Genomic DNA, 19,462 nt, shown 5'->3' with positions numbered 1-19,462 from the left:
TGCTCCTTGGCACACACGCCCTCCCACCCACTGGGATTTGCTTAGAGATTGACAGCAGCTTTATGACCATCCTGGTTCACGTGGAATCGATAAATCTGCAGCTACCTACCTTCTATGCAAGCAACTAAATGTGAATGCTACAACCAAGTAGACATTTTGGAAATTATCTGTGTGAAAGACTCCTCCCATTCATGCATATTTACAAGAACAGACTCTAAGGAAATAACTTATTTGAAGTGGATGGCACGTAATAGGGGTCAATCATTGCTACTTTCTACCTTCCCTTCGCCTATTCTGCTGTTACTCATTTCACTACCCCAACTGAGAAATAAGACGGTCCATTAGAAGTTCACACGAAGCATCTTAAGGAGACTTGACCATCTTATTAGCAAGACATCTCCATCCATTCATTCTTCAAAGGAAGTCATCCCCGCAAATCAAACTCGTCTATTGTCCTTACCTGCCGTTCCAGGAAATGACACGTAATGAGCTAGTGGTACTGGGGAGACTGGTGCTGAATTTCACTGCTGCTTTCGAAAGAGGCTTTGCTTCACTCCTGTCACATCTGCCAGGAGCCACCCGAGGGCCCTGGGCACCTGCCAGAGCCCGCGCTGAAACACGGGCAGCTTGTTGACAATCCAGCTGCTCCTCTGGCCCAGGGCCAACGCCAGGAGCTCCTCTGACTGGTTTTTTTCCATGGGCCCTTTAAACAGCAAAGCAGCACACCAAGCTCAGACCACAGCCCTTCCCTAAAGATGCTGACTAAAGCACTTTCTCCATCAAGAAGATTTTGTCCTAATCCAGTGGCTTCCCACCTTCCTGCTCATAAAAAGCTGAGACCGTCCCATGATTTGCTAGAGACTGTGGTCCCAGAAGCAATGCCTGTGCACACAAGAGTGTGTACTGATAGCCACACAGACACTCAATCCATGGTTTACTGTTCCCGCTAACCAGCCAATGTGGGTGTAATTAGCACCTCCTGGGTACACAGCCCAGTGCTGGGCCCTGTAGAGGACAGAAAATTTCACAGGCAGCCTGGGGATGGGGGAAGGGGCAGAGGGATGGATAGATGGAGCACGGGGGGATTTTAGGGCAGTGAAACTACTCTGCATGACACTGTAATTGTGGATACATGTCACTATGCATTTAGCAAAACACATAACATATACAGTACAAAGAATGAACCCTGGGACTTCCTTGGTGGTCCAGTGGGTAAGACTCCGAGCTCCCAATGCAGGGGGCCTGGGTTTGATCCCTGGTCGGGGAGCTAGATCCCACATGCATGCCGCAACTAAGAGTTCACATGCCACAACTAAAGAAAAGAAAGAAAGAAAGAGAAAGATCCTGCGCGCTGCAACTAAGACCCGGCGCAGCCAAAATAAATAAATAAACTTTTTTTTTAAAAAAAGAGTGAACCTTAATATAAACTATGGATTTGGGGTAATAATAATGTAGGAATACTGGCTCACCGATTGTAACAAACGCAAGATGTTTAATAATAGGGGGAAGTGTTGTGTGAGGGTGGGGGTCGGGGAGGAGTATATAAGAACTCTATACTTTCAACTCAATTTTTCTGCAAACCTGAAACTGCTCTTTAAAAAAATGAAGTCCATCAATTAAAAATTTGTTAACAGGTTGCTGAATAGACAAGATTGGCCCACGCAAAACAAACAGAGCATGCAATGAGGCAGTGGGTAAGTAGGCCTGCAGCCATGCAGTTCGGGCACCACGTGCAATCATTCCTTCCACCCCTTCTGATTCTCTGCATTTGAAATTCTAGGACCATGAGGGTTACCTCAGTGAGGACCGACGAAGAATAACTCCGTAAACTTGGCTCGAGAGCTGTCAAGCGCTGCACATATCTAAATAAAGTTAAACCAGTGTGTCGTTTTTAATCCTAATGTGGGGGAAATGGAGAGGAGGAAACGAGGGCCAAAGAGGGAGGCAAGAAGGCCAGCTGACTGCCAGTCTGAGAAAAGACAACAGCGACCATTTGGTGGTGGTGGCACGTGGAGTGAGCAGAGGTGGAATTCCCGCATCCCGCTGGTCCAGTGGTGATGGAGGAGGCGTGAGTGTCAGGGCCACACCGGGAGGAGAAAGTCCTGTTTCATCATCCTCAGGATGCCTGAGAGCCTGAGGTTCATGCCTGCGTCAGAGGGGTGTTGTCAGCTTGGAATCTGAGCCTCCTCCCAGAGCAGGAGCCAGACGCCTAGACAGCTGGCAGGAATCTGCTGCTCCCGGGGGCCCCGTCGTCTGAGCAGCATGGCAGAAGGAGCTGGCTCCCTGTGCCCAGCTGGTAGTCTTATGTCCTGGGGCTTGAGGAGCCACAGTCCTTAGCAATTGTTCTTTTCAAGCAACACTCAAAGATGCACAGTATGATTTAGACCCGACTGTTCATAGCAAGAAAGAGACATGGACAGGGCCTTCCCTGGTGGCACAGTGGTTAAGAATCTGCCTGCCAGTGCAGGGGACATGGGTTCGAGCCCTGGTCCGGGAGGATCCCATATGCCATGGAGCAACTAAGTCCGTGCGCCACAACTACTGAGCCTGCACTCTAGAGTGCACGAGCCACAACTACTGAGCCCACGAGCCACAACTACTGAAGCCCGAACAAGCATGAGGACGGGAGAGAAGATGGCTTGGGGGAGCACTTCTTGGAGATCCTGGAGCAGGAAACAAAAGCCAGATGTACAGCCTCCTCTTTGCAGAAGTGTTGCAGAGAAGGGAGGGAACGTTTAGGGAAGGAAACTTCAGTGGGAAGCAGGAAAAAGAGAAGGTTCTTTCAGGATAGAGTAAACATGCTTATAAACAGGCAGAGAGGGGACTTCCCTGGTGGGGCAGCGGTTAAGAATCCGCTTGCCAGTGCAGGGGTCACGGGTTCGAGCCCTGGTCTGGGAAGATCCCACATGCCGCGGAGCAACTAAGCCCGTGCACCACAACTACTGAGCCTGCGCTCTAGAGCCCGTGAGCCACAACTACTGAAGTCCGCGCGCCTGAAACCTGCTCACCTAGAGTCTGTGCTCCAAATCAAGAGAAGCCACCGCGATGAGAAGCCCGTGCACCGCAACGAAGAGTATCCCCCTCTCGCCGCAACTAGAGAAAGCCTGTGCACAGCAACGAAGACCCAACGCAGCCATAAATAAGTAAATAATTTAAATTTTAAAAAAAAAAGCAGAGAGGAAAGAGATAAAACAAAGAGCCATTAAAGAGAGGAAAAGAAAGATGATGGGATTGCTGGGGTGAGGCATAGGAGAGGGGAGACGAGGTGAGAAAGCCCAGCAAGGCCAGGAGACAGGGAAAGGCGTGCAGGCTGGGTTCCTCCCGCACTGGATGGGGGCTGGAGCAGGCAGGTGCCATTAGTCACCCAGCTGTCCTTTCCCATCAATACCACAGGGGAGCCCATTAACTGCAATAGTCTGGACGGGCCAACTGAGAAGATGCTCCTCTTATAACTAGACACCTGGAGAGCAACGGGTATAGGGAGGCAAACAGAAAGAATAAGAGGGACTTCCCTGGTGGTCCAGTGGCTAAGACTCCGTGCTCCCAGCGCAGGGGGCCCGGGTTCCATCCCTGGTCGGGGAACTAGATCCCACATGCATGCCGCAACTAAGAGTCCGCGTGCCGCAACTAAGACCCTGCATGGCCAAAATAAAGTAAATAAATATTTTAAAAGGAAAAAAAGGGGCTTCCCTGGTGGCGCAGTGGTTGAGAGTCCGCCTGCCGATGCAGGGGACGTGGGTTCGTGCCCCGGTCTGGGAGGATCCCACATGCCGCAGAGCGGCTGGGCCCGTGAGCCGTGGCCGCTGAGCATACGCGTCCAGAAGCCTGTGCTCCGCAGCGGGAGAGGCCACAGCAGTGAGAGGCCCGCGTACCACAAAATAAATAAATAAAAGTTTAAAAAAAAAAAAAAAAAAAAGGAAAAAAAAAAGAATAAGAAAAGCTGACAGAAATGAAGAGCTTACCTAAATGGCTTCTTGCCATTATGCTAAGGGCTTTATTTTGGCATTTTATTTCGTTCTCACAACACCCCTGCAGATTACGTACAGTATTGATATGAACTACTACCCCCATTTTACAGAGGCTGAATGCCATGCCCACACACAGGATGTAAGCAATGGAGATGAACACCATGGGACTACAGAACCCATGCTGGCTTACTGCCTCAGGGGAACTGGAGGGACCAGAGGAACTGGAACCAGAAAGATCAGTCAGGGAGCATTCCCCGAAGTGGTGAGTTTAGTGCATGCAGTGTTTTGGTGTGAAAGGTGAAGCAGGACGCATATCAGGAAAGAGGCTATCAGAGGGTATCGCATTAAAGGGGGGTTACGTGTGCAGTGTGTAAGCAGTATGATCATGCAAGAGCCTAACTGAATGAACGGCATTCTGATCCAATATCGAAAACCCCAGATTCTGTCATAGGTGCCTCTCGCTTTAAGAAAACCTGACATTCCATATCCAGACTTAAGAAGCAGAAGCAACAGCTTGCTCACTGAGCGTCTACTGTGTGGTGTGCCGGGGGTGTGCCCGGCATTGCACCGGGAGCTTTCTAAACGTGACCTCACAGCCACACGACTCTGCAGGGCGGGAATCACCAGCTACGCTCCCGAACCAGGTGTCGTAGGCTGACTTGTGTCCCCCAACCAAAATTTGTATGCTGAAGTTCTAACCACAGAATGTGACTGTATTTGGAGAAGGCACCTTTAAGAGGTAATTAAGGTAAAATGAGGTCATTCGGGTAGGCCCTAATCCAACATGACTGGTGTCCCTATAAGAGGAGATTTGGGCACAGATGCACACAGAAAGAAGGGGATGTGAAGAGACACAAGGAGAAGGCAGTCATCTGCAAGCCAAGGAGAAGCCTCAGAAGAAAGCAACCCTGCCGTTGGACTTCCAAACCTGCACCCTGTGAGGAAATAAATGTCTGTTGTTTAAGCCACCCAGTCTGTGGTACTTGTTATGGCAGCCCTAGCAGACTAATCCACCAGGAAATCAGGGCTGAGGGGCCTATTTCTTGTCCTAGATCACAAAGATGGAGTCACAGCCAAGACGAGAACTCAGCTGGTGAGACACCAGAACCTACGCAACAGAAAGACCCTCTGTTGAACCAGGAGGTTTGCTCCAGGCTTCCTCTGTGTTTCAGAAATACAATATTCATTTTACAAAAACAACCTGCTCTTTTAGCAGCAGGTATTTCAAGCAAAGAAAATTCTACTGATTTCACTAATGTTCTGTTTATAAATGGTGATGTTTCTATGATGATGAGTTGTGCGACTCTGACCCCACATCGGAAAATCCAGATTCTTTTTATTTATTTACTTACTTATTTTATTTATTTATTTTTGGCTGCGTTGGGTCTTCTTTCTTGCGTGCGGGCTTTCTCTAGTTGTGGCGAGCAGGGGCTACTCTCTCACAACACCCCTGCAGATTACGTACAGTATTGATATGAACTACTACCCCCATTTTACAGAGGCTGAATGCCATGCCCACACACAGGATGTAAGCAATGGAGATGAACACCATGGGACTACAGAACCCATGCTGGCTTACTGCCTCAGGGGAACTGGAGGGACCAGAGGAACTGGAACCAGAAAGATCAGTCAGGGAGCATTCCCCGAAGTGGTGAGTTTAGTGCATGCAGTGTTTTGGTGTGAAAGGTGAAGCAGGACGCATATCAGGAAAGAGGCTATCAGAGGGTATCGCATTAAAGGGGGGTTACGTGTGCAGTGTGTAAGCAGTATGATCATGCAAGAGCCTAACTGAATGAACGGCATTCTGATCCAATATCGAAAACCCCAGATTCTGTCATAGGTGCCTCTCGCTTTAAGAAAACCTGACATTCCATATCCAGACTTAAGAAGCAGAAGCAACAGCTTGCTCACTGAGCGTCTACTGTGTGGTGTGCCGGGGGTGTGCCCGGCATTGCACCGGGAGCTTTCTAAACGTGACCTCACAGCCACACGACTCTGCAGGGCGGGAATCACCAGCTACGCTCCCGAACCAGGTGTCGTAGGCTGACTTGTGTCCCCCAACCAAAATTTGTATGCTGAAGTTCTAACCACAGAATGTGACTGTATTTGGAGAAGGCACCTTTAAGAGGTAATTAAGGTAAAATGAGGTCATTCGGGTAGGCCCTAATCCAACATGACTGGTGTCCCTATAAGAGGAGATTTGGGCACAGATGCACACAGAAAGAAGGGGATGTGAAGAGACACAAGGAGAAGGCAGTCATCTGCAAGCCAAGGAGAAGCCTCAGAAGAAAGCAACCCTGCCGTTGGACTTCCAAACCTGCACCCTGTGAGGAAATAAATGTCTGTTGTTTAAGCCACCCAGTCTGTGGTACTTGTTATGGCAGCCCTAGCAGACTAATCCACCAGGAAATCAGGGCTGAGGGGCCTATTTCTTGTCCTAGATCACAAAGATGGAGTCACAGCCAAGACGAGAACTCAGCTGGTGAGACACCAGAACCTACGCAACAGAAAGACCCTCTGTTGAACCAGGAGGTTTGCTCCAGGCTTCCTCTGTGTTTCAGAAATACAATATTCATTTTACAAAAACAACCTGCTCTTTTAGCAGCAGGTATTTCAAGCAAAGAAAATTCTACTGATTTCACTAATGTTCTGTTTATAAATGGTGATGTTTCTATGATGATGAGTTGTGCGACTCTGACCCCACATCGGAAAATCCAGATTCTTTTTATTTATTTACTTACTTATTTTATTTATTTATTTTTGGCTGCGTTGGGTCTTCTTTCTTGCGTGCGGGCTTTCTCTAGTTGTGGCGAGCAGGGGCTACTCTTCGTTGCGGTGCATGGGCTTCTCATTGCGGTGGCTTCTCTTGTTGCAGAGCACAGGCTCTAGGCCTGCGGGCTTCATTAGTTGTGGCGTGCGGGCTTCAGTAGTTGTGGCTCGCAGGCTCAGTAGTTGTGGCTCGCAGGCTTAGTTGCTCCGCGGCATGTGGGATCTCTCCGGACCAGGGCTTGAACCCGTGACCCCTGCATTGGCAGGCGTATTGTTAACCACTGTGCCACCAGGGAAGCCCTGAATTTTTAAGTAATGTTTATTTTTCATGTTATACGAAGGTTATCTGAAAAATAATCAGTTTAAATGTTTTTCTTTTCAACCATTTTCCACATTCATATTTAATACTCCTTTTGCCCTAATTGCCAACTTTATTCGTCCTCAAAATGTCCCCTATTTATATATATTTTTAAACTGTATTTTTTTCAGGGCAATTTTAGGTTCACAGCAGTTCCCATATACCCCTCCCCACACGCATGCACAGCTTCCACCAGTATCAACACCCCCCCACCAGAGTGTTACGTTTCTTACAATCAGTGAACCTACACTGATACATCAGAATCACCCAGAGTGCATAGTTTACGTTAGGGTTCACTCTTGGTGTTGTACAATGTATGGGTTTGGACAAATGTATCCGTCATCACAGTATCATACAGAACAGTTTCACTGCCCTAAAAATCCTCTGTGCTCTTCCTGTGCATCTCCACTGGCAACAACTGGTCTTTTTACTGTCTCCATAGTTTTGCCTTTTCCAGAATGTCATAGAGTTGGAAACTGTGCTGCACAGTATGTATAAATAGCATTTTCAGATTAACTTCTCTCATTTAGTAATACTCATTGTAGGTTCTTCCATGTTTTTTCATGACTCTTTCCTTTTTATCATAATAATGATAATATTGAATAATGATAATGATAATAATGAATAATATTCCATTCTCTGGATGTACCAGTTTCTTAACCCATTCACCTACTGAAGGACATCCTGGTTGCTTCCAAATTTTTGGTAATTAAAAGTAATTAATGGAGGGCTTCCCTGGTGGCGCAGTGGTTGAGATTCCGCCTGCCAATGCAGTGGACACGGGTTCGCGCCCCGGTCCGGGAAGATCCCACATGCCGCGGAGCGGCTGGGCCCGTGAGCCATGGCCTCTGGGCCTACGCGTCCGGAGCCTGTGCTCCGCAACGGGAGAGGCCACAACAGTGAGAGGCCCGCATACCACACACACACACACAAAAGAGTAATTAATGGGACTTCCCTGGTGGTGCAGTGGTTAAGAATCCGCCTGCCAATGCAGGGGACACGGGTTCAATCCCTGGTCCGGGAAGATCCCACATGCCGCGGAGCAACTAAGCCTGTGTGCCACAACTACTGAGCCCGTATGCCACAACTACTGAAGCCCATGTGCCTAGAGCCCGTGCTCCACAACAAGAGACGCCACCGCAATGAGAAGCCCGTGCACCGCAGCGAAGAGTAGCCCCCGCTCACCGCAACTAGAGAAAGCCCGCGTGCAGCTTCAAAGACCCAACACAGCCAAAAATTAAATAAAATAGATAAGTTAAAATAAATAAAAGTAATTAATAAGGCTGCTATATACATCCATGAGCAGGTTTTTATGTGAACATAGTTTTCAACTCCTTGGTATTTAACCAAGGAACAAATGCAAGTGCTGGATCATATGGTAAGACTATATTTAGTTTTATAGGAAACCACTGAACTGTCTTCCAAAGTGCCTGCACCATTTTGCGTTACCATAGCAATGAACGAGAGTTCCTTTTGCTCCACATTCTCTCCAGCATTTGGTGTTGTCACAGTGTTAAACTTTCACCATTCTAATAGGTATGTAGTAGTATCTCATCTTAATTTGCATCTTCCCCATATTATGGGGAGCATCTTTTGTATGCTTGTTTGCCATCTTTGGTGAAGTGGCTGTTAAGGTCTTTGGCCCATTTATAAATTGGGCTGTTTGTTTTCTTTCTGTTGAGCTCTCCCATTTATATTTTGACCAAAAGTTTTTTCAATTTAAAAACTTAAATCACATATTATAAAAGTATCGTACACACATGACAGTAAAAATCCAAATATTGTAGTATAGAAAGGACAGACTAAAACACAAGTGTGCCTGCCCCAAGAACCCTCTCAGAGCACCTCTGAATGTTAGGGCTTGTGATGGTTACTTCCCTTTGTGGTACTGTGTTATTTTGCTCTTAACATTATTAAAGAAAACATGGATGGAGAGATACGAATGTCTTGGCATACATCAAAACTTCTTAAAATAAATAAAGGGGAAAAGAGCTTCTCAGAAATGACCACTAGGTGGTGGAAGTCGACCGAAAATGCCATACGACGTACTGCCCTCACGATTGCTCCTTTAAGAAGCCCATGTGAGAAATAATTTTTCCAGCGTCCTCTCCTGATACATCCAACTTCCCCTCCTCCAGACCCCGTGCTTTAGGCTGCCCCGGGGCCATTTCAGACTCTGCACAAATGGAGATGAGAGAACCTACATCTCACCTGCCCTGAGAGCCGGACAAGGCTGTGAAGGTAGATCTTTCAACGTGAAAGGATGAGACAGGCATGCTCTATCACGTGCAGCGTGTCCAGATGTTGGTATGGCTCTGTACAGATGATGGCCTGCATGCCCCCCGCCCCCATCCTACCAAAGTGAAGGTGCCACTCGTAAGAGACTAGCTGTCAGTGCAGGGCCGCCTCTGGCCCAGGAGGAAGGAAACTTCCAAACAACAGCCTCTGGACTAGTGGAGAAAGTGAGTTATTTCAAGTCAAAGTTTCCAGACTCTCTTTTGCACTTTGGTCTGTGTTCACTGTACATAGTAAATGCTCAATAAAGACCTGTTGCTTTGACTTGATCTCAAAACCACATTCCTAAAGCACTGAAGGAGTAATTTTCCATTCATTAGGTGTTCCTTAAGCTAACACAGCGCCTAAACAAACAGGGGAAAAGGTCTCAAAGATAAACGAAATGAGAACATTCTGTATACGTTTCTTTATAACCCAAATATTTCATGATTCTAAAAAAATATTGGGAACAAAAACAGTCAAGCAAGTAAAAGAGAAAAAAAATGTTTAAAGAAGAAAATAAATAAATATGAACAACTCTTTAACCCAAGAATCTTACTCCCCAAAATTTATTGCAAGAAAATATTTCAGTAGAGGCAAAATATTACAAAAGGAAAAGGAAAACGTGGAAATACATACTTAAATATCCAATGATTAATAGTTAATTATTACATATTAATTTCTTAGATTATTATCTATAGTGAAAATCATTTTGAAGATATGAAAAATGATAAATCATGCAATGTAGGTTTACAAATTTTTTAGGCATGAATATAATTAAGCTCACTAAAAGGCAAAGCAAAATAAGCAAGATAATGTTTCTCCATAACAGTATGCCAATAGTAAGACCCAGAAGTTGAGCAAAGCACTGTGTTTTCCTAACAATTACTAAGAATTCAATCTCTCAACCCCAATCTCATGTCAGATACAAACGACGTGATATAGTGTCACTATGGTTATCTTTTATTTGTTGTATTTGTGTTTTATCGTTGCTATAGCAGTAAAACTTATTTTAACAGAATTGTTACATTTTCCTTTACTAATTATATTTTATTTATTTTGAAACCATAGTAATATAAATTTATTCTCAACTCTGCCACCACAGTGTTTACTTAAAATTTTCAATCTGTAATAAAATGTTTATACACATACAAATGTCCTTCCTGGGCAAGGTAAGGAGCTGGGTTACCCACGGGAGGGTCCGGACTCTCACGGCAGTCAGAGGCTAGAGCACGCTCCCCCAAGGTGAAAATAAGTCACTTATGCCAATGTTTGTATGGGAGGATGAGTCACACTCAAATGCATACTTTAGAAAAAAAAGGAAAAGTGGTCCACTTCTAGTTGTTATTTGCATGTATTTTGGCAAGGAAACTGAGCTTCCCAGGACTAGCTCCAGACCTGCAATCCCAGGACCTCCACAAAGACCAAAGGGCAGCAGAGGCTGAAAAAGCCCAACAGAGAGATCTGCTTCCTGGCTGGTTCCCAGACACAGGCTTCTGACCCTACAGAATCTCACTGTGTGCAGAAGGTAGGAGAAGTGGCAAATTTCACTGTTTAGAAGGAATTGATAATGACCGGGGTTCCTGGCCTCCCCCAGTCGATAGAAATTAACTAGAGGCCCGACAAGAAATTCAGGCGAGGCTTTATTGGGGCCCCTGTGGCTGCAGGAGGGAGCGAAAGCACCTAACAGGGGGCTTCCCTGGTGGCACAGTGGTTAAGGAAGCCACCTGCCAATGCAGGGGACACGGGTTCAAGCCCTGGTCCGGGAAGATCCCACATGCCACGGAGCAACTAAGCCCGTGCGCCACAACTACTGAGCCTGCACTCTAGAGCCTGCGAGCCATAACTACTGAGACTGTGCTCTAGAGCCCACGAGCCACAGCTACTGAAGCCCGTGCGCTTAGAGCCCGTGCTCCGCAGCAAGAGAAGCCACCGCAGTGAGAAGCCCGCACACCGCAATGAAGACACAAGTCGGCCAAAAATTTAAAAAAACAAAACAAAACAAAACAAAACTGGGTGGGCTTCTGAGTCTTTCCCCCAGAGAATGGGACTTACATATCGTGGAGTCATCTAAAACAGAGAGGTTTAAAATAATTTTTTTTGGTCCAGTTTTATGTCTTCTCATGGGAATGTATCTAAAGTTCCAAAATGTACAGGGGCTGCAAAAATTAAAATGAGTCTGCTCAGCTGGCATCCATTGTCCTCTTAGTCGTCAGGGGAGAGATTCTAGAATTTCCTTCTGGAGTTTCTCAAAATGCTGCAGAATGCTCACAGGCCAATCATCCTTGAGCAAGGACTCAGATTATAACTTACCTGAATACTAAATTTCTGGCCTATTGTCCTGAATTCAGGAAAGATCGAGAAATTGTAATACCTCTATTGCTTTTGCTATTATGGAAGTTTATTCACAGAGCCCACGTGTAGGGGGTGGTGGGGTTTTGGTGGATATGCAGGAAACCTTCACTGGAGCCTCATTTCCAAGCAGCCAATTGGCGATGTTCCTTTAGAGTGGACCCAGCACATGATGAACTTTTTTTTTTTTAACATTTTGGTGCATTTATGCTGAAAGCTTTATTTTTTTTAAAGTCTTCATTGAATTTGTTACAATATGTCTTCCGTTTTATATTTTGGTTTTTTGACCGAGAAGCATGTGGGATCTTAGTTCCCCGACCAGGGATTGAACTCGCACCCCCTGCATTGGAAGGCAAAGCTTAACCGCTGGACCGCCAGGGAAGTCCCAATGATGGCCTTTCTCTGGTGCGTCCCCACCAGCCCACAGCTGAGCTCCTGGCGGCCCTGCCTGTGTTAAGGAACCTCCCTCCCTGACCCCAGTTCTTTCCTTGGGAATCTGGAATTGTGATTCTCTCTGTGTGGCTGGCACTAAAAGATGAAGCCGGCAAGGTCTGGGAGCCCCCGATGTCCTCCTGTTCTCCGGGTCTCAGCGCCGGGAACCCAGCTGTCCTTCCCCAGCCTTCTACACTTCCCTTTCTTGATTAAAATACATCCAAATGGTTTTTGCTGTTTGAACCTTGACTAAGAAAGGCTACATTTGTGCCAAAATATTAAGTGATCCATTTTTTCAGGACTATATTATGTACAAAGCAAATAAAGAAAGGAAAGGTGGCTCAACCATTAAGAAATGTAATTTAACAATTTTTAAAAGTATAAACATGGACTTTATTCCCTCTACCTCCCCCCAAAACAGCCCTCTGCTGTTTATACTATTTAATCTTTATAATAGGCTTGTGACATGGCAAGCAATGTACTGTTATTCCTTTTCTTCCCCGCAAAGAGAAGACTGAGCCTGTGAGACAGACAATTTCTGACTCTCACTCCAGATTACTTCCCATACACAAGTTCAAGCAAGTGCACGACTACAATGCAAGTCTTGATAGACGCTTTGCAATGAATGCTCTTATGTAGAAAATAGATATGAAGATATATTTGGAGGAAAATTTACAAGCAGCTCATGCAGCTCAATATCCAAAAAACAAACAACCCAATCCAAAAATTGGCAGAAGCCCTAAATAGACATTTCTCCAAAGAAGATATACAGATTGCCAACAAACACATGAAAGGATGCTCAACATCATTAATCATTTGAGAAACGCAAATCAAAACTACAATGAGATATCATCTCACACCAGTCAGAATGGCCATCGTCAAAAAGTCTACAAACAGTAAATGCTGGAGAGGATGTGGAGAAAAGGGAACCCTCTTGCACTGCTGGTGGGAATGTAAATTGATACAGTCACTATGGAGAACAGTATGGAGGTTCCTTAAAAAACTAAAAACAGAACTACCATACGACCCAGCAATCCCACTACTGGGCGTATACCCTGAGAAAACCATAATTCAGAAGGAGTCATGTACCACAATGTTCACTGCAGCTCTATTTACAATAGCCAGGACATGGAAGCAACCTAAATGTCCATTGGCAGGTGAATGGATAAAGAAGATGTGGCACATATATACAATGGAATATTACTCAGCCATAAAAAGAAACAATATTGAGTTTTTGTAGTGAGGTGGATGGACCTAGAGTCTGTCATATAGAGTGAAGTAAGTCAGAAAGAGAAAAACAAATAACGTATGCTAACACATATATATGGAATCTAAAAAAAAATCGTTCTGAAGAACCTAGGGGCAGGACAGGAATAAAGATGCAGACATAGAGAATGGACTTGACGTGGGGAGGGGGAAGGGTGAGTTAAGATGAAGTGAGAGAGTGGCACGGACATATATACACTACCAAATGTAAGACAGACAGCTAGTGGGAAGCAGCCGCATAGCACAGGGAGATCAGCTCGGTGCTTTGTGACCGCGTGGAGGGGTGGGATAGGGAGGGTGGGAGGGAGACGCAAGAGGGAGGAGATATGGGGATATATGTATACGTATAGCTGATTCACTTTGTTATAAAACAGAAACTAACACACCATTGTAAAGCAATTATACTCCAATAAAGATGTTAAAAAAAATTGATCAAAAGAAAAAAAAGAGTTGGGAATTTGTAATATGATTATGTTGAAGGAGAAGGGGACATTACAGCACCTTCCTATTTAAGGTAAACATTTTATACCTTATCACATATAGATGGCACATTTGTCACTGACTCTAAATAAAGCCTCTAAAATCTATATACCATAGACAAAAACATAATTGGTTTTTGGGCCAAGCACAGCAGGTTTGAAAATAATTTTCTTTTTATTGTGCTTTAAATCATTTAATAAATGAAAATACATAACTAAAAAAAAAAACAAGATATATTTGGAGGGAAAAAAGGCTGGGCATACAGCCAGGATTTGTAGCAAAGTTAATACACACCTTTTTTTTTTTTAATTGGACTATAATTGCTTTACAATGTTGTGTTAGTTTCTGCTGTACAGTGAAGTGAATCAGCTGTATGTATACATATATCCCCTCCCTCTTGGACCTCCCTGCCACCCCCCATCGCACCAATCTAGGTCATCACAGAGCACTGAGCTGAGCTCCCTGTGCTATACAGCAGGTTCTCAGTAGCTAGCTATTTTACACATGGTGGTGTATGTATGTCAATCCTAATCTCCCAGTTTGTCCCACCCTCCCCTTCCTGCACTGTGTCCAAACGTCTGTTCTTTATGTCTGTGTCTCTATTCCTGCCCTGCAAATAAGTACCATTTTTCATCTGTACCATTTTTCTTGATTCCACATATATGTGTTAACTTACGATGTTTGTTTTTCTCTTTCTGACTTACTTCATTCTGTATGAAGACTCAAGGTCCATCTACATTTCTACAAATGACCCAGTTTCGTTCCTTTTTATGGCTGAGAAATGCAAATCAAAACTACAATGAGGTATGTCAGAATGGTCATCGTCAGAAAATCTACAAACAATAAATGCTAGAGAGGGTGTGGAGAAAAGGGAACCTTCTTGCACTGTTGGTGGGAATGTAAACTGATACAGCCACTATGGAGAACAGTATGGAGGTTCCTTAAAAAACTAAAAATAGAACTACCATAAGACCCAGCAATCCCACTACTGGGCATATACCCTGAGAAAACCGTAATTCAAAAAGAGTCATGCACCCCAGTGTTCATTGCAGCACTACTTACAATAGTCAGGACATAGAAGCAACCTAAATGTCCAACGACAGATGAATGGGTAAAGATGTGGTCCATATATACAATACACACCTTTATTTTACTTATTTATTTTGTCTCCCATGGTGCCTTCAAAATACATTATGGAAGTAGCTTCCCCCATCTCTGCATGGAGACACGGCCAGAGCCCATGACCCCTCTGCTCGCTCTTCAATCGCAGACGGCTGTACACTGTTACATCACAAAGCCAAGGTTAGTTTAGTAATCTGCGTGTGTCCAGGGCAAGAGATGGACAAGCCCTTCAGCCCACGTTCAGAGTCCTCCCTTTCTCCCTTGCTTAACTGAGCCAGGCCTCCGATTTGGGGAGGAAGGTGTGATAACCTCCTCTGCTCCTTCACCAGCTGCAGCTGGAGCTCCGCCCTGCAGGGAAGTGGATTTGACCCGGGTGGGTGGCTTCCTGTCCTCTGGGCCTGACACATAGTGAAAGCAAACTCTTTCTTCCAAGAAGCAATTTCACGAGCTTTTGTTTTAATTCCTGAGGCCTCTCACCTAATTCTCATGCTTTGAATCCTGCACTCTGTTCCCCCAGGCTGCTGCCCTGTCCACTCCACATAGTTTCATGCAGCTGCAGACTTTTTCCAGAAGCTTCTCCTGGGCAGGACTTATAAACGCCTCCTGACAGCTCTCTCCCTGTGTGGCCCACTCTGGTCAGCAGGACATACTCAGGGATCCTTGGCCTTGAAGTTCCCAAAGCCTCAGCACAGACCTGACTCCGCCACTGGTAGTGAACCTGCCTCTCACCCTCTACATTTCCTAGGAAGTGTCAGACCCCGTTCCAAATGGGCCCCAACTTCAGTAAACACACATGGAGTTCTCAGAGTGACCCCATGAAACTCCTGACCCTAACCTTGGGCGGGGTGGTGGGAGCAGATTTGGAGACAGGGCATGGCATGAAGCCCCCTCCTCTGGACACACTCTGATCCCCCCTTTTTCTTTTTTGATTATTGTAATATACATAACATACATTTTACCATTTTTAGGTGTACAGTTCAACTGTATTAAGTACAATCACATTGTTGTGCAACCATCACCATCACCCATCTCCAAAATTTTTTCATCTTCCCAAACTGAAACTCTGTACCTTTCACAATAACTCCTCACCCCCGTGCCCCCCAGCCCCTGGCACCTACCGGTCTGTTTTCTGTGTCTATGAATCTGACTACTCTGGGTACCTCTTATAAGTAGTATCATATAGTCCTTTTGTGTCTGGATTATTTCGCTCAGCGTAATGTCCTTCAGGTTCATCCATGTTGTAGCATGTGTCAGAATTTCCTTCCTTTTTTTTTTGCTTTTTAATAATTTTAGTTTTTCTAATTTTGTGCTCTCACTGTCGCGGCCTCTCCCGTTGCAGAGCACAGGCTCCGGACGCGCAGGCTCAGCGGCCATGGCTCACAGGCCCAGCCGCTCCGCGGCATGTGGGATCTTCCCGGACCGGGGCACGAACCCGTGTCCCCTGCATCGGCAGGCGGACTCTCAACCACTGCGCCACCAGGGAAGCCCTTTCCTTCCTTTTTAAGGTTGAATAATATTCCCTTGTATGGATAGACCACCTTTTGTTTATCCATTCATCCATCCATGGACACTTGGGCTGCTTCCACTTTTCAGCTATGGTGAATAACGCTGCTATGAACATAGGTGTGTAAATATCTGTTCTGATTCCCCTTTTATACCCTTGAACTTTTCTAAATTTTGCCCATGTAGGTTTCAGTCTCACATTCATTTTGGTGTTTGATGCCCATTGCATTGGTACCTCAGTCAAAACTCAGACAGGAAGAAATTCATCTTAACATTCTGCTACAGTAAGACTCGAAGATAACCTTAAGCTCTAAGCAAAGTCCTGTAACTTTAGACATTATTCCAGACAGGTCTTGTCACTCAGGGAAAAGGAGCCTGGGTGAAAAGGCCTCCAAAGCTCATGACTCCTTTTTCTAGTGGAGGTTTTCAGTACCGATTGTTCTGGTAAGCTCCTCAAGAAATAGAATCCAAATGCTAGCATAGGGTTTACATACAATCCAGCGATTGTACTCTTAGTTGTACACGCAGGAGAAATGAAAACATGTCCACACAAAAACTTGTGGACAAATGTTCATAGCAGCATAATTCAGAATAGCTGAAAAGCGGAAGAAACTCAAATGTCCATCAACTGACAAATGGACAAAATGTGTGATATCCAGCCAATGAACTACTTACTATTCAGCAATAAAGTCAATGAAGTATTGATACAACTTATGATATAGCTGAGCCTCAAAAACATTATACTAAGTGAAAGAAGCCAAACACAAAAGCCCACATACTGTGTGATTCCATGTATATGAAATGTCCAGAAAAAGCAAATCCATGGATACAGAAAGTTGATTAGCGGTTGCCTTAGGCTGGTCGGTGAAAGTGGAAAGTGACTGCAGATGGACACAAATAGAAAGAAAGGGCTTCTTTCTGCGGTGATGAAAATGTTCCAACTCTGTCATTTTACTGAAAATCATTCACTTTAAATGAGTGATTTTTATGGCGTAACAATCATACCTCAATAAAGCTGCTTTAAAATATAATTCAAGGACTTCCCTGGTGGCGCAGTAGTTAAGAATCTGCCTGCCAATGCAGGGGACACGGGTTCGAGCCCTGGTCCGGGAAGATCCCACATGCCGCGGAGCAACTAAGCCCATGAGCCACAGCTACTGAGCCTGAGCTCTAGAGCCTGTGACCCACAACTTCTGAAGCCCATGCGCCTACAGCCCATCCTCTGCAACAAAAGAAGCCACCGCAATGAGAAGCCCACGCACCGCAAGGAAGAGTAGCCCCCGCTCACTGCAACTAGAGAGAGCCCGCGCGCAGCAACGAAGACCCAACGCAGCCATAAATTAATTAATTAATTTTAAAATATATATATATTCAATTCAAATATTTAACAATTATAGCTCCTGACATAATAAAAACACAGCCTTAATTAATTATCGCACAGAATTAAAGACTGGAACTTTCTATGGCAAAATGTTCATAGTGGGCTTCCCTGCTGGTGCAGTGGTTGAGAGCCCGCCTGCCGGGTTCGTGCCCCGGTCCGGGAAGATCCCACGTGTCGCGGAGTGGCTGGGCCCGTGAGCCATGGCCGCTGAGCCTGCGTGTCCAGAGCCTGTGCTCCGCAACGGGAGAGGCCACAACAATGAGAGGCCCGCGTACCGCAAAAAAAACAAAAACAAAACAAAAAAATGTTCATAGTGACTATCTCTGGCAATTAGGACTCTTTTCTTTTGGCTTATATGTTGAACATACGACTTTCCTAACAATAAAAGGTGTGTGTGTTTGTGTGTGTGTGTGTGTGTTTTAAATAAAAGGCATGGGTGAATTGATTGACTGATTGATTGTAAGTAGTAGTAAGTAGTTCATTAACTGGATATACTTAATTGATGGATTGATTGTAGTGGGGAAGGCGTTTCAAAATTAGATGGACAGGGGCTTCCCTGGTGGCGCAGTGGTTGAGAATCTGCCTGCCAATGCAGGGGACACGGGTTCGAGCCCTGGTCTGGGAAGATCCCACATGCCACGGAGCAACTAGGCCCGTGAGCCACAATTACTGAGCCTGCGCGTCTGGAGCCTGTGCTCTGCAACAAGAGAGGCCGCGATAGTGAGAGGCCCGCGTGCTGCGATGAAGAGTGGCCCCCGCTTGCCGCAACCAGAGAAAGCCCTCGCGCAGAAACGAAGACCCAACACAGCAAAAATAAATAAATACATAAATAAATAATACATAAATAAATAAAATTAAAAAAAAAATTAGATGGACAACCCACAAACATAAAAGCACTCTGCCAAATTTGTTAAAATCTGTAAAATTTGTTAAAAGTTCTCTGTTGCAAAAACCAAACCAAATCAAAACCAGTAACTAAACACAAAGTTAAAACACAGAAGGCAAATTGGGAAAACATTTGCAGAACACAATGATAGACAAAAGGATAATTTCTTTCATTTATAAAGCCCAGCTGAATCAGTAAGAAAAATGCAAAGGATATGAATAAGCAATTCACAGAAAAAGAAATATTGACTGTCATCTTACATATACAAAGGTGTTCAACCTCATTCACATTTTGGTGAGGGTATAAATCTGTGCAACTTTTTAAAAGGGCAATTGAACAAAATCTACCAATACCTCTTTAAAGTGTAGTTCTATAGTTTAGGACTTAGCATTTCCACTCCTAGGAAGATTTTAGTTTTGTTTCCAAGGTTTAAGAGGTCCATGTTTGGTAGCATTAAGTTAAATGATGTTATGAAGATGTTTGTGGCACTTTTGTAAATGAATTGCTTCCAGAGCACCAAGAACCAAGCCTAAAACTCGTCTAGCTGTGAATACTTAGATGTGTAGATTAGTTGTGTTCTAGATTTGTGAGTTGAGTGACAAGCACTTGAACAAAAACGTAGCATTTAAAATTTTCTTTATATTAGATAAAATATGGTACTTTACAAATGG

Source organism: Lipotes vexillifer, unplaced genomic scaffold, assembly GCF_000442215.2.
Source record: "Lipotes vexillifer unplaced genomic scaffold, Lipotes_vexillifer_v1.1 scaffold410, whole genome shotgun sequence".
Lineage (NCBI taxonomy): Eukaryota > Metazoa > Chordata > Mammalia > Artiodactyla > Lipotidae > Lipotes > Lipotes vexillifer.
The sequence above is the reverse complement of the archived record's forward strand: the minus strand, read 5'-3'. Positions refer to the sequence as shown.